Here is a 13,422-nt window from a genome sequence, read left to right on the forward strand (position 1 = left end):
GTAGAGGAAAGGTGAACAGCTGGGTTCAGGTCGATTTGTTCTTCGCATTTGCAAGTGGGGAGTCGCGTTCGCAATGAGTTGGGATGCCAAGCCATCGTGTTCGCATACGGGAGTCGATATCGGATAAAGAGAAAAATGGTCAACATGAGTTTTGCTTCGCGAACGCGAGGCGTTGTCTACGTTCGCGAAGAAGAGATTTTAAGTGCTGGGCAAAATGTTTTAAAAGGCCATATCTGCGATTTTGGGTCTAAGTTTCACCATTGTTGGGTGATTTTAGAGATTTTTGAGGAGGATTGAAGAGGGAATGAAGGAGAAACACTTGGAGGTAAGATTTATGAACTTAATACTCAATCCTAATGTAATTTCTACCTAATTAATCATGGAATTGTGGAATTTAAGCTTAAAAATTGGAAGTTAGGGCTTGGAAATTGGAGACCTAAATCTAGGGATTTGAGGGGTCATTTGTGGTCGGAATTCGATGTATTTGATATGTATGAATTCATGAGAGTGTAAGGATTCTAGTTTTGTAATTTTTATCGGAATCTGTGAGAGTGTAAGGTCCAATTTCAAGATTTTTTATGTAAATTGGTTATTTTCGAGTGGGCTTTGTTCCTTTGGCATATTTTGATGGTATAAATCTGTTTTTGAATAGATTTGGAGCATCCAGAGGCCGATTTGAGGGGCCAAGGCATCGCAGGCTAGAGTTTGGACCGGATAGTGATAAGTAACGATTGTAAATGCTGTCTTGAGGGTATAAAACCTCGTATTTCACATTGTTGTGCTACTTTGAGGTGACGCACACGCTAGATGACGAGCGTAGGGTCGTGCACCGTTGGGGATTGTGACTTAGTCCATCCCGTATGACTGTTTAACCGCGTATTTGATTGAAAACTGTTTGCTATCATCATGTTTTGGGTTGAATGCCATATTTGGGCCTCGTGCCAACTGTTTAGGACCCTTAAGGGATTTTACTATTATTCCTCACTGTTTTGACTTCGTATTTGTACTCAGTCATGCTATATTCTACTATTTTGACAACTTAGCCATCTTTACTTGTTTTTGATATTTTAAATGATATTTTGGGCTGAGCATCATGTTTTACTGTTGCCCGAGTGGCTTATGAGGTTCTGACTGAGTAAGGGCGAGGGCCTGTGTTGTGAGGATATTATGGGATCGGGCTGCGCGTCGCAGCGGTATTGTACCGATTCATGATTATAAGCCTGAGGGCCTGAGTTGTTATGCAACGAGGTGGCTTGATATGAGGCTGAGAGCCTGTTTGATTATGCCACGAGATGGATTGTTAATGCGCTTGGGCCGTAAGGGGCCCCTCTCAGAGTCTGTACACCCCTAGTGAGCGCGGGTACCTAGTGTGAGATGTATTATAGCCCGAGAGGCTGATGTTGTTCCATGTTATTGCCCGAGGGGCTGATACAAGTGATTGTGAGATGGCCCGAGGGGCTGGTTCTACTGGTATTCATTTATGTTCATTTCTTATCTCCCTGTATCCAACACTCCTTTGAACTATTAAAAGATGTTTTAAAGAGGTTTTCACTAAACTAAGGTGTTTTAAGAGCTTTTACTATTTTATTGCATTGGACTGGTTTTATACTGCCTCGTTGTAGTATTTTGCTATATTTTACGTGTTTTCTTATCGCTCAGCTGCCTTTACTTTTGTTACTTACTGAGTTGGCGTACTCACATTACTCCATGCACCATGTGTGCAGATTCAGGAGTCTTGGGGCACGCTAGCGAGGGCTAATTTGCTTTCACCGCATGCATTATTCGGAGTTGACTAGGTAGTTGCTCGACATTCGCAGCCCAGTGTTTCTCCATCCTATCTTTACTTTTCTTGTACTAGCTTTGTACTAGACTATGTAGTCTTTTCATACTCTTAGACGGAAGTTTAGATGCTCATGACTGGTGACACCCCGATGTCGGGCTGTGTTTTTTCCACAATTGTTCTATTTCACTCTTTATTTTGGGATTTATAATGTATTTATGACTTAAAATCAATTATTATAAATGTCTTTAATGGTTTGAGGGTTTGTGTTGGCTGGCCTTGTTTCACGAGAGGCGCCATCACGACCGAGTCCGGTTTGGGGTCGTGACAAATTGGTATCAGAGCCTAGGTTACATAGGTCTCATGAGTCATAAGAAGGTTTAGTAGAATCTCACGGATCGGTACGGAGACGTCTGTATTTATCCTTGGGAGGCTGCAGAACCTTTAGGAAAACTTCATAACTTGAAATTCTTGTCGTGCGAATCTGTTGATCCGAGTACTAAACTTCTATTATTCTATTCTCTCACAAATGGTGAGTACACGTGCTATCGGTCAGGATAGATGACCATCGGTGCCACCAGCTAGGGCCACTAGAGGCCGAGGACGCGGTCGAGGCCATGGTAGGGGCAGGGGTGTAGCTCGCATAGTAGTCAGGACAGCATATGTGGATCAACCAGTTGCCCCAGTTCAAGATCAGGTCCCAGTTGTGGGTGCTCCAGCAGCACTAGCTCAGGCACCAGATTGTGATTCCAGGTCTTCAGGAGGCCCTGGACCAGATTCTATTAGTATGCACTAGCCTAGATCAGGCGGTCTCAGTTACTACAGTCGCAGCTACTTCTCAGGCCAAGGGAGGCACTCAAACTCCCGCCGCTCGCACACCTGTGTAGGTCGTGCAGGGACTTCAGACACCGGGGGCACCTTCAGCCTAGCCGGTTGCAACTATTCTGGACTATGTAGCTCCTGCCATGCTAGAGGACGAGCAACGCAGGTTGGAGAGGTTTGGTAGACTTCAGTCTCCGACTTTCAGTGGTATACTAGGGGAGGATGCCCAGAGTTTCTTGGACAAGTGTCAGAGGATTCTTCATACAGCAGGTATTCTGGAGACCAGCGGAGTCGCTTTCACTACTTTTTAGTTTTCTGGAGCTGCCTTCACTTGGTAGGAGGTTTATGAGAGGCGTAGGCCTGTTGGTGCAGCACCATTTACCTGGCAGCAGTTCTTCGTTCTCTTTTTGGAAAAGTATGTGCCATAGTATCGTAGAGAGAAGTTGCACAGGCAGTTCGAGTGGTTGCGTCAGGGAGATATGACTATGATACAGTATGAGATAAGGTTCTCGGAGTTAGCGCGTCGTGTTGTTTAGTTGGTTCATATGGAGAGAGAGAGGATTAGGAGGTTCGTTGATGGACTCACGTATCAGCTTCGGATTCTCATGACCAAGGAGAGGGTGTCTGGTGCTACTTTTGAGGAGGTTATTGGCATTTCCCGTGAGATTGAGTCAGTTCGTCACCATGATCGAGATGAGAGGGAGGCCAAAAGGCCCTGGGGATCTGGTAGTTACGGTGGTGCTCCTTCGAGGGGTCAGTTTCAGCACGGCAGAGGCCGTTCATTTAGACATGCTCAGTCAGCTCGCCCAGGTTACCGTGAGGCATCATCCGGTCATGGTTCTCACAGTTCTTATCAGGGCCATTCATCACTCAATGCCCTTCCAGTCCAGAGTTCGTCCCGTGCTCCATCAGTTCAGGGCTCTTCTATACCAGGTGCATCTACTAGTCAATCCGGTGCTAGGGGTTCCCTTCAGTCCCCATCTCCAGCACCCGGGAGTTTCTATGAGTGTGGAGAGTTGGGTCATATGTGGAGGCAGTGTCCTCATCATCTTGGGGGTTCATCTCAGTAGAGGAGTCAGCCATCAGCTTCAGTGCCAGTTACTTCACCACTACCCACCCACCCAGCTAGGGGTGTAGGACAATCAGCTAGAGGTCGCCCCAGAGGGGGAGGTCGATTAGGTGGTGGTCAGGCCCGTTTCTATGCACTCCCAGCTAGACCAGATGTTATTGCTTCAGATGATATAATTACATGTATTGTCTCAGTCTGCCACAGAGATGCCTCTATGTTATTTGATCCTGATTCCACTTTTTCATATGTGTCACCATATTTTGCTCGTTATTTGGATATGCCCCGTGAGTCTCTTGTTTCATCTATTCGTGTATCTACTCTGGTAGGCGATACTATTATTGTGGATCGTGTGTACCGGTCGTGTGTGGTGACTATTAGGGGTCTAGAGACCCGAGTGGACCTATTATTACTTTGTATGGTGGACTTTGATGTGATATTGGGCATGGATTGGCTATCTCCATGTCATGCTATTTTGGACTATCATGCTAAGATATTGACATTGGCTATGCCTGGTGTGCCACGGATTGAGTGGAGAGGTTCAACTGCCCAGTAGGGTGATTTCGTTCTTTAAGGCCCAACGGATGGTGGGAAAGGTTGTCTTTCATACTTAGCCTTTGTGAGGGATATCGGTGCAGAGACTCCTAGTATTGATTTTATTCCTATTGTGAGGGATTTTCCCGATGTGTTTTCTGCAGACCTGATGGGCATGCCACCGAACAGGGATATTGATTTTGTTATTGATCTGGTGCCGGGCACTCAGCCCATTTCTATTCCACCGTATCGTATGGCACCAGCGGAGTTGAATGAGCAGCTTCAGGAACTCCTTGATAAGGGGTTTATTCGGCCTAGTGTGTCACCTTGGGTGCGCCTGTTCTATTTGTGAAGAAGAAGGATGGCACGATGAGGATGTGCATTGATTACAGGCAGTTGAACAAAGTAACAATCAAAAACAAGTATCTTTTGCCTCGTATCGATGATTTGTTTGACCAGTTTCAAGGAGCGAGAGTGTTCTCCAAGATTGATCTCTGTTCAGGTTATCACCAGCTACAGATCAGGGACTCAGATATTCTTAAGACAGCGTTCAAGACTCGATATCGTCATTATGAGTTCTTGGTGATGTCTTTTGGGCTGACCAATGCCCCACTAATATTCATGCATTTGATGAACATCGTGTTTTGGCCTTATCTCGACTCGTTTGTCATAGTTTTCATTGATGATATTCTGGTGTATTCGCGTAGTCAGGAGGAGCACGCAGAGCATTTGAGAGTTGTGTTGCAGAGATTGAGGGAGGAGACGATTTATGCAAAGTTCTCCAAGTGTGAGTTTTGACTCAGTTTAGTGGCATTCTTGGGGCACGTGGTATCCAGTTATGGTATTCTGGTTGATCCGAAGAAGATAAAGGCGGTTTAGAGTTGGTCCAGACCGTCCTCAGCCACAGAGATTCGCACATTTCTTGGTTTAGCGGGTTATTACCGCCAGTTTGTTCAGGGATTTTCATCTATCGCATCGCCCTTGACCAAGTTGACTCAAAAGGATGCTCCATTCAGGTGGCCGGATGAGTGTGAGGAGAGATTTCAGAAGCTCAAGACTGCCTTGACCACAGCTCTAGTGCTAGTTTTGCCATCAGCTTCAGGTTCATATACCGTGTATTGTGATGCTTCGAGAGTTGGTATTGGGTGTGTGTTGATGTAGGAGGGTAGAGTTATTGCTTATGCTTCTCGTCAGTTGAAGCCCCATGAAAAGAACTACCATGTTCATGATCTGGAGTTGGCTGCCATTGTCCACGCGTTGAAAATTTGGAGGCATTATTTGTATGGTATATCTTGTGTGGTGTTTACTGATCATCATAGTCTCCAGCACTTGTTCAAGTAGAAAGATCTCAATTTGAGGTAGTGGAGATGGTTGGAGCTATTAAAGGACTATGATATCAGTATTTTGTACCATCCGGGGAAGGCCAATGTGGTGGTCGATGCCTTGAGTAGGAAGGCGGTGAGTATGGGGAGTTTGGCGTATATTCCTGTTGGGGAGAAACCTTTTTCAGTTGATGTTCAGGCCTTGGCCAATCGGTTTGTGAGGTTGGATATTTCGAAGCCCAATCGGGTATTGGCTTGTGTGATTTCTCAGTCTTCCTTATTTGATCGCATCAGAGAGCGCCAGTATGATGATCCTCATTTGCTTGTCCTTAAGGACAGGGTTTAGAATGACGATGCTAGAGATGTGACTATTGGTGATGATGGGGTGTTGAGGATGCAGGGTCGGATATGTGTGCCCAATGTAGATGGGATTCGGGAGTTGATTCTAGAGGAAGCTCATAGCTCGCTGTATTTCATTCATCCGGGTGGCATGAAGATGTATCAAAATCTGAGACAGCATTATTGGTGGAGGAGAATGAAGAAGGACATTGTGGGATTTGTAGCTCGGTGTCTCAATTGTCAGCAGGTGAAATATGAGAATCAGAGATTGGGTGGCTTGCTTCAGCAGATGGATATTGCAGAATGGAAGTGGGAGTGGATCGCCATGGACTTTGTAGTTGGGCTCCCACAGACTTTGAAGAAGTTCGATGCTATTTGGGTGATTGTGGATCGGCTGACCAAGTCCGCGCACTTTATTCCTGTGTGTACTACCTATTTTCAAAGCAGTTAGCAGAGATCTATATCCGGGAGATTGTTCATTTGCATGGAGTCCTAGTTTCTATCATTTTAGATATGACCACTCATTTTACTTCACAATTCTGGAGGTCTGTGTAGCGAAAGTTGGGTACTCAGGTTGAGTTGAGCACAGCTTTTCACCCTCAGATGGACGGGAAGTCCGAGCGCACTATTCAGATATTGGAGGACATGTTGCGTACTTGTTTCATTGATTTTGGAGGGTCATGGATCAGTTTCTACCGCTCACAGAGTTTGCTTATAACAACAGTTACCAGTCGAGTATTCAGATGGCTCTATGTGAGTCTTTGTATGGGAGGCGGTGTAGATCTCCAGTTGGTTGGTTTGAGCCGGGTGAGGCTAGGCTATTGGGTACAGACTTGGTGTAGGATGCTTTATACAAGGTGAAGGTGATTCAAGAGAGGCTTCGTACAACGCAGTCAAGATAGAAGAGTTACGCTGACATGAAGGTTCGGGATGTGCCCTACATGGTTGGTGAGAAGGTTCTATTGAACGTTTCACCCATGAAGGGTGTTATGAGATTTGGGAAGAAGGGTAAATTGAGTCCTCGGTTCATTGGGACTTTTGAGGTGCTTCGGAGGATTGGGGAGGTGGCTTATGAGCTTGCTTTGTCGCCCAGCTTGTCGAGTGTGCATCCGGTATTTCATGTTTCTATGCTCCGGAAGTATATTGGCGATCCGTCTCATGTTTTGGATTTCAGCACAGTTCAGTTGGATGATGATTTGACTTATGATGTGGAGCCAGTAGCTATTTTGGAGCGTCAGGTTTGAAAGTTGAGGTCAAAAGATATAGCTTCAGTGAAAGTGCAGTGGAGAGGTCGGCCCGTGGAGGAGGCTACCTGGGAGACCGAGCAGGAGATGCGGAGTAGATATCCTTACCTATTTGAGGCTTCAGGTATGTATCTTGACTTGTTCGAGGACGAACGTTTGTTTAAGAGGGGGAGGATGTAATGACTCGGCCGATCGTTTCATGAATTACCGCTCCATTTCCCCCATTTCTGCTTCTTAATGTCTTGTTCAGTTGTATTATATGTTATTGGGTTGGCTCAGGTTTGGAGAGGTTTTGGTAAGGTTTGAGACACTTAGTCTTATTTGGGTGAGCTTAAGTTGGAAAAGTCAACCGGATGTTGACTTATGTGAAAAAGGGTTTGGATGTGAATTTCAATAGTTTGGATAGCTTCGGGAGTGATTTGAGACTTAGGAGCATGATCGGAATGTATTTTGGAGGTCCGGAGTAGATTTAAGCTTGAATTGGCGAAATTGGAATTTTGGCGTTTTCCGGTTGATAGGTGAGATTTTTATATAGGGGTCGGAATGGTATTCTGGAAGTTGGAGTAGGTCCGTTCTATCATTTGTGACGTGTGTGCAAAATTTTAGGTCACTTGGACGAGGTTTGATAGACTTTTTGATCGAAAGCGGAATTTGGAAGTTTTTGGAATTCTTAGGCTTGAATCTGATGTGAAATTGGTGTTTTGATGTTGTTTTGAGTGTTCTGAAGGTTGGAACAAGTTTGAATGATGTTATGGGATATGTTGGCATGTTTGGTTGAGGTCGCGAGGGCCTCGGGTGAGTTTCGGGTGGTTGAACGGATCGTTTCATGTTGAAGGAAATTGCAGAAAAACTACTATTGGTGTTGCAGGGTTTTGACCTTCGCGTTCACGATGCATGTCCCGCGTTCGCGAAGGGTTAGGATGTGAGGCTGTGGAGTTGGACTTAGCGTTCGCAAAGGTGGTCCCGCGATCGCGAAGGGTTGAGATCAATGGTCATCGCGTTCGCGGGGGTTTAGCCACGTTCGCGTAGAGGAAAGGTGAGCAGCTAGTTCAGGTCGATTTGTTCTTCACGTTCGCGGGTGGGGAGTCGCGTTCGGTATGAGTTGGGAAGCCAAGCCATCATGTTCGCGTACGGGAGTCACGATCAGATGAAGGGAAAAATGGTCAACATGAGTTTGTGCTTCGCGAACGCGAGGCGTTATCTGCGTTCGCGAAGAAGAGATTTTAAGTGTTGGGCAGAATGTTTTAAAAGGCCACATTTGCGATTTTGGGTCTAAGTTTCACCAGTGTTGGGCGATTTTAAAACTTTTTGAGGAGGATTGAAGAGGGAATCAAGGGGAAGCACTTGGAGGTAAGATTTATGGACTTAATACTCAATCTAAATGTGATTTCTACCTAATTAATCATGGAATTGTGGATTTTAAGCTTAAAAATTGGAAATTAGGGCTTGGAAATTGGAGACCTAAATCTAGAGATTTGAGGGGACATTTATGGTCGGAATTTGATGTATTTGATATGTATGAAATCGTGAGAGTGTAAGGATTCTAGTTTTGTGATTTTTATCGGAATCCGAGATGTGGGCCCGGGGGTCGGGTTTGGCCAATTTCGAGATTTTGATGTAAATTGGTTATTTCCGAGTAGTCTTTGTTCCCTTAGCATATTTTAATAGTATAAATATGTTTTTGAATAGATTTGGAGCATCCGGAGGCCGATTCGAGGGGCAAAGGCATCGCGGGCTAGAGTTTGGATCGGATAGAGGAAAGTAATGATTGTAAATACTGTCCTGAGGTATGAATCCTCGGATTTCACATAGTTGTGCTACTTTGAGGTGATGCACACGCTAGATGACGAGCGTGGGGTCGTGCACCATGGGGATTGTGACTTAGTCCATCCCGTATGACTGTTTAACCGCGTATTTGATTGAAAATTATTTGCTATCATCATATTTTGGGTTGAATGCCATATTTGGGCCTCGTGCCAACTATTTTGGATCCTTAGGGGATTTTACTACTATTCCTCACTGTTTTGACTTCGTATTTGTACTCAGTCATGCTATATTCTATTGTTTTGACAACTTAGCCATCTTTACTTGTTTTGGATATTTTAAATGATATTTTGGGCTGAGCATCATGTTTTACTGTTGCCCGAGTGGCTTATGAGGTTCTGATTGAGTAAGGCCAAGGGCCTGTGTTGTGAGGATATTATGGGATCGGGCTGCGCGTCGCAGCGGTATTATACCGATTCATGATTATAAGGTCGAGGGCCTGAGTTGTTACACCACGAGGTGGCTTGATATGAGGCTGAGAGCCTGTTTGATTATGCCACGAGATGGCTTGTTATTGCGCTTGGGCCGTAAGGGGACCCTCCCGGAGTCTGTACACCCCCAGTGAGCGCGGGTACCCTCTGTGAGATGTGTTATAGCCCGAGGGGCTAATGTTATTCCATGTTATTGCCCGAGGGGCTGATACGAGTGATTGTGAGATGACCCGAGGGGCTGGTTCTGGTGGTATTCATTTTTGTTCATTTCTTATCTCCTTGTATTCATCACTCGTTTGAACTATTAAAAGATGTTTTAAATAGGTTTTCATTGAACTAAGGTGTTTTACGAGCTTTCACTGTTTTATTGCATTGTATTGGTTTTATACTGCTTCATTGTAGTATTTTGCTGTGTTTTATGTGTTTTCTTATCGCTCAGCTGCCTTTAATTTTATTATTTACTGAGTTGGCGTACTCACATTACTCCCTGCACCCTATGTGCATATTCAGGAGTCTCGGGTAATGCTAGTAAGGGCTGATTTGCTTTCACCGCAGGCATTATTCGGAGTTGACTAGGTAGTTGCTTGGCGTTTGCAGCTCAGTGCTTCTCCTTCCTATCTTTACTTTTCTTGTAGCTTTGTACTATATTGTGTAGTCTTTTCATACTCTTAGACGGATGTTTAGATGCTCATGACTGGTGACACCCTGATGTCGGACTGTGATGTTTCCGCAATTGTTCTGTTTCACTCTTTATTTTGGGATTTATAGTTTATTTATGACTTAAAATCAATTATTATAACTGTCTTAAATGGTTTGAGAGTTTGTGTTGGCTGGACTTGTTTCATGAGAAGCGTTATCACGACCGGGTCTGATTTGGGGTCGTGACACTTAGAGTCATCTATTGACTCAAATTTTCTCAAGACTGACAATGAGAGTAGTGAATCCTCTGAAAATCCTCCCATAAGTCAGAAAAAGGCATGAAAAAGGCTCATAGAGCAAACCCCCAAAAAGGCTGCATGCAAGAAAGGGAAGGTGGAAAACACTGAATTCAGACCTGAGGACAAGTTGATCTTTTATGGCCCAAGTGAAAAAGTAAGGTTTGAGTCCTACAAGTCAAAATCGATGGCTTATGGACGTTCTATAAATCTTTCTCTCATGAAAAATTTGTTCTGTGATGTGACCTCTATATTTGATTTTCAACATCTTTCTTCTCAGTCCAACACTGTTGGTAACTCCGTTTATGAGGAACTTTTGAGGATGTTCTATGCAAATCTTTTGTAACTGACAAAGATGACCTGGAATCTATGGTATTAGGCACTAGAATTGTTCTAGACTCTTATTAATTTGAAAAGATTTTCTCCGCTAAGTTCAGTGGGTTTGATATTTTTGTGCAAAATTCTTGGCCAAAAGATTTTGAAGTATCCTTTGATGAAGCTAAAGTATTTTTATCTGATAATCCCCCTGATATTGGCCCCAAGAACCTAAAGTTTGAACGTCGTGCCTTGGCCCACATGATTTCTACCACTCTACTCCCCAGAACTGGGTCCCCTAGTTCTTTATCCACTAGGGATGTGTTTGTCCTTTACTGTCTTGTTAATAATAAAAGACTGGATTGGTTTATGTGGATTCGCCAATACATGCTTGAAAGTATTAAGGACATATCTTCCTCTGCTGCCTGTTTGCCATATGGTCTGCTCATCTCACACATCCACGAAGTTATGAAGGTAGATTTGGCACCCTTTACACCCAAGCACATTACCAGCACTTATGATAAAACAACTTTTTCAATAATGGGGTACACCTTCAGTGATGATGGATGGGTTAAACGCGCCAAAGTTGACAGTATTCTAGTGTTAGTTGAAGTTCAAACCGAACAACCAGCATCTCAGTCGACTCCCTCTCAAAATCTTCAGCCAATGCAGAAATATTTGGATGAGGTAAAACATGCCATTGTTTGAGATGAAGGAACAGGTGGAGAAAATCAGGGAAGTCACTAAGGAGACAGGTACAGATGTGGCTAAGTCAGAATAGATATAGGAGCTACGCAGAGACAAGGAATCAGGGCTTTCAATTCTATGACTGAAAAAATGATAAGCTAGTCAAAGATGTCGAGAATTCCTATGACTCCTTCTGCACCAAAGTAATCAACACCCTCAAGTAGTTCCTGGGAAGGCACTAATGTGTACTCGTGTGATGGGTTTTAAAACAATTTTTTTTGCTTGCTTGCTAGTGGTTTTTATAAACTTTCTTTTTCTTGGGTTTGTATAACCTATGCCTCTGCTGAAGGCATTACTTTTGTTGCACTATTTAGCTAGTTATTGTGTACATTACTTCCTATCTTACTCTTGCTTGTGTCGTTTTCTTTCCCTTTTTGATTGATGTCAAAGGGGGAGAACAGGGTAAGAGAAGTAAATAGGTTTGAGCAGCAATTCAACCTCTCAAGGGGAGCATGCATCAAGCCAGGGGGAGCTCTCACGGGGAGCAAGCATCAAGGTAGAAAATAAGGAAAGTTTCATAGTTAATGCTTATAATTTTTATTAATGTTTATTCTCTCGTAATTGTCATCATCAAAAAGGGGAAGATTGTTAAGTTAAATTCTAAGGTTTCAATGATAACAATGTTTAAATGTTCTATTACGCAGAAATCATCAAAAGGAAAAGAAAAGGAATAAGGTGTGACTGCTAAATCAATGGACCTATAGAAGGAACCAAAAGGCTGCTGATCTACTCGGCCACAATCATGGCAATTAGTTTTCCAATAAAGGAGTTATTGTCATACTCAACCTACTCAATTGAAGCTCAGTCAAGGGATTGACTGTCTCGTAAATGAAAATTTGTGACAAAGGAAAGTCGATCGAATCTAGTCTTTCCCAAAGAGCAGAATTCGAAGAGGCACCCCTTGGGTCAAATCCTTTCAAAGATCTCGTGCCTCTATTTCTGGTCAAGGACTCAAGAGCTATTTTCCTCTTCTATAAGAAGGTTGCTTGGTTCAATAGGAAGACTTGCGCAACTATATACATTGTATTCTAAGTCTCCCTACTTCTTAGCCTAAACACTGTAATCTAAAGTTGATCAATATCTCAAAAGATAGGAAGAAGTTAGAACACAAAAAAGAGTTGTGTCATTATTAAGATTCACTGATTACTGTACTTCGTTGGTAGTGAACAAATCAAAACCATCCATGTTGTAATTCTTTCAAAATTTAAAATGAATCCTTGTGACCCAAGGAAAACTGGATGTAAGTATCGTACCGGTACCAAACTAGAGATAAAATTGTTGTGTGTCTTCCTTTATTTGTTTACTGTCACTTTACTTCTGCTCTCGATCTAGTCAACTAAAATCATCGTTAGTCGACTAAGTTTTTAACAGACCGCAATTCACCCCTCCCCCCCCTCTTGTACTTTCACAAAGTACTAAGATTTGGCTATCTGAATAGCTCTCCATGAAAGACTTGGGAGAAGCAGCTTATATATTAGGAATAAAGATCTATAGAGATAGATCAAGGAAGTTGTTTGGACTTTTCCAGTCTTTGTACATTCATACCATTTTGAAAAGGTATAGCATGGATAATTCCAAAGAGGCTATCTACCAATAGGCACTGGAATTACTCTCAATAGGGAGGATTGTCCTAAAACACTTGAAAAGAGAGACCGAATGAGTAGGATCACATACGCTAGTGTAGTGGGAGCTACCATGTATACCATGATATGTACACATCTTGATGTGGCTTATGCACTTGGAGTGACTAGAAGATATCAGGCAAATCTTGGTGAGGAACATTAGAAGGTGGTAAAGACCATTCTTAAGTACTTAAGAAGGACTAAAGACCAATTCCTCATTTATGGAGATTCTGCGTTGAAACTTGAAGGTTATACCGATGCAAGTTTCTCTTTAGATAAAGATGATAGCAAATCTATTTCTGGTTATGTATTCACCTCAGTGAGTTGGAAAAGTTTCAAATAAACTACAGTAGTTGATTCAGTGGCTGAAGCAAAGTATATAGCAGCTAGTGAAGCTGCTAAGGAAGTTGTATGGATGAAAAAATTCTTAACTGAACTTGG

The sequence above is a fragment of the Nicotiana sylvestris genome, chromosome 9 (genome assembly GCF_000393655.2).
Source record: "Nicotiana sylvestris chromosome 9, ASM39365v2, whole genome shotgun sequence".
NCBI classification, from domain to species: Eukaryota; Viridiplantae; Streptophyta; class Magnoliopsida; order Solanales; family Solanaceae; genus Nicotiana; species Nicotiana sylvestris.